Here is a 2,883-nt window from a genome sequence, read left to right as displayed (position 1 = left end):
GTCTGCGCCTGCGCACTCCCGCGTGGGCCGGCGCTCCCAGGAGTCTACGGGGCGGCGCGTTAGCCGCCTAGCTGACCAGGCTACCGGCTCTCAGGACCGTGTCTGCGTCCGCGCTTTACCAGAGAGGACTGCGTTTCTCACTGGCCCTGGGGGGGGGGGGGGGGCGAGTGAACCTCACCGTCCGATTCATTTTCCGCTAGGCTTGCGGTCTCCGTTTTCCGTGTGGTGAGTTGAAGTGCGCCGGGTCCGGGTACGGGAGGAGCTGACCGCAGGCGGCTCGGAGTTTCCCAGGCGCGTGTGGAGCAGGTGCAGGCAGGCCTGGGGGGAGAAGGTGACTGTGGGTGTGTGCGATAGTGTGACCGCTTCGGCGTGGGATGTCATGATGAGAGTGTGTGCGTGTGTCAGAGTGTGTGTGTATGTGTGCGCGCGCGTCGTGGGGAGGACCTGAATGGTCCAGATTAGGCTCCAGGGACTGAGTGGGAGGCGGAGCCTTTTTTATGACCACGGTCAGTTGTGACTGTGAGGTGTGTTGTACCGAGGGATTCCGTAACAGCGCCGTTGTGACCAGCTGGAGGCTAATCAGAATTGGCCTAGTGTAGCTTTTTTATTTTTAGGTAAGGTAGAGCTTCATTTTTTTGCAGTTTTGGTGCTGAAGAATCTGTGGACAAGATCCCGTGTGACTCAGATTGTGCTGTGAAAGACTTCGAGGCCCTAGTTAACCACCGAGGCCTCCTGTTCTAAAGGATGGCTTCTTGTTGCCTTCATGCTTTCATCATTGCACCTTGTATGTATTGTACAGTCCAGTGCTTAATGTATTGAAGGAATAGAGTACATTAAGTGTAGCCTATTCTGGATCCAATTGTAAGTTACACTTGGAATTTTTTTGTACTGGGCCTTCTTTTTTAAAAAATATTTTATTATTTTTATTTTTAAAAAATATTTTGTTTATTCATGAAAGATACACACACACACACACACAGAGGCAGAAACACAGGAGAGAGAGAGAGAGAGAGAGGCAGAGAGGCAGAGACACAGGCAGAGGGAGAAGCAGGCCCCATGCAGGGAGCCGGATGTGGGACTCAATCCTGCGACCCCAGAACCAGGCCCGGGCCGAAGGCAGGCGCTAAACCGCCGAGCCACCCAGGGATTCCCTAAACATATTTTATTTATTATTTATTTGAGAAGGAGAGAGTGATAGTGAGTGCGTGCACAGCAAGGGGAGGGAGAGGGAGAAGCAGAGTCCTCTCTGACCAGGGAGCCCAATGCGGGCTCCGTCGGGGATGATGCTGAGCTACCCAGGCAACCGGTGAAGTTGAACATTTGAGACCTAGAATGAGGGTTCTACACAACTAAAAAAGTACAGCCGGTGTTCATTATGGCGATTTTAGAGCTGGAATTGCCCCCAAGGCAGGGTGCTGGGAAGACCAGATACTGAGACACCAAGAGAAGGATTACTTCCTGGGAAGATTTCTGTTGGCTGCTCCCTGGGGGCCAGTTGCTTATTGCAGATCCACAGCATTTTTACAGCTCTGTTGATAGCAAACTGCTGTGAATATAGAAATAGATTCCAGTCCCAGGCTTCAGTGAACCTGGGTTTTCTGTATGATACAGGGAAGTCAGCAGTATTCCATTCTTTCTCATACTTCATTTAGTGTATGTTTAATATGTACCATGGGGGCCTACTAGTGATGAGGAAATGTGTTCTTGTTTAGCTTGTCTGGGTTCCAGGAAAGGCCTGGTATGTTATGCTTCTCTTTTTCTTCCAATTTTTGTTATATTCCAAAAGAAGAACAGTAAGAGGGAACACTGTTAAAGTTACACATCTCATAGCCAAGCTAGAAGTCATTTTGTTTTTTTTTTTTTAAAAATTTTTTTATTAATTTTTATTTATTTATGATAGTCACAGAGAGAGAGAGAGAGAGAGAGGCAGAGACACAGGCAGAGGGAGAAGCAGGCTCCATGCACCGGGAGCCCGACGTGGGATTCGATCCCGGGTCTCCAGGATCGCGCCCTGGGCCAAAGGCAGGCGCTAAACCGCTGCGCCACCCAGGGATCCCTAGAAGTCATTTTGAGCTTTATCTTTGTTCTATGAAATTTCATTTTTTTCAGGATATAGAATAACTTCCTCTGAAATGTGTCTTGCCAAATAGTGACTTATACATTTGCCTGGTCTCTAGGCCTTCTTTTCCCAGTTAATGATGGTACCACGAGGATGAATCTCCTTTCCCAGTTCCTCATCAAATGCTCTCCCTACAGTTAATTTTCATATAACCACTTGCCAACACCTCCCCTTGTATTGTCTAAATGTTTTCATGATGCAGAAATAGTCCTTTTTTACTTTACAGAGTGACTTGTTAAGGAAGAGACCAATGCTTAGGTGGAAATACACATTAGATACTTCAGATATTCTTCAGACACATGAGTGGAAAAATGGCAAGGTAGATAGATGGTTTGGATTGATTTCAGTGTACTATATAATGGTTTCTGGTCTTGAGCAGAGGTCAGATTCTGTCCCATTGTGGGAGTCCTGTGAACTCAGACTGGTTTTAATATTTTTCAATAATTAAAAACATCAAAGGTGAGTCATATTTCATGACATGTGAAAATTATATGAAATTCAAATTTCATTGTTCACAAAGTTTTGAATTTGGTCAATAAAAAAATTTGTGGAAATTTGTTATCTCTCTTGTTAAATAAGCATCTACATAATACCCTTGATTTTGCTTTGGGCCCACAAAGCTTAACATATTTACTATCTTATCCTTTACAGAAGTTTACTGACCCCTAGTCTACAGTATCTAAATTAAAATCTTAGTTTTGCCATTGAGTATTTGTGAGCTTTTTACTATTGAACATGTTTTGAATTTTTTATATTTTCCTCCA

General features: G+C 45.4%; 1 protein-coding gene across 1 annotated transcript in view; it reads left to right on the top strand.

Moving 5' to 3' along the window:
- Window positions 1–155: 155 nt before the first annotated feature.
- ZNF260 (zinc finger protein 260) overlaps window positions 156–2,883 on the top strand; it is a 112,952-nt gene continuing 110,224 nt past the window's right edge. The window contains exon 1 of the mRNA XM_055310697.1: window positions 156–225. The gene's annotated coding sequence lies outside the window, so the exon portion shown is untranslated. The remainder of the gene's footprint in view (window positions 226–2,883) is intronic.

The sequence above is a fragment of the Nyctereutes procyonoides genome, unplaced genomic scaffold (genome assembly GCF_905146905.1).
Source record: "Nyctereutes procyonoides isolate TBG_1078 unplaced genomic scaffold, NYPRO_anot_genome, whole genome shotgun sequence".
Classification (NCBI taxonomy): domain Eukaryota; kingdom Metazoa; phylum Chordata; class Mammalia; order Carnivora; family Canidae; genus Nyctereutes; species Nyctereutes procyonoides.
The sequence above is the reverse complement of the archived record's forward strand: the minus strand, read 5'-3'. Positions and strand labels throughout refer to the sequence as shown.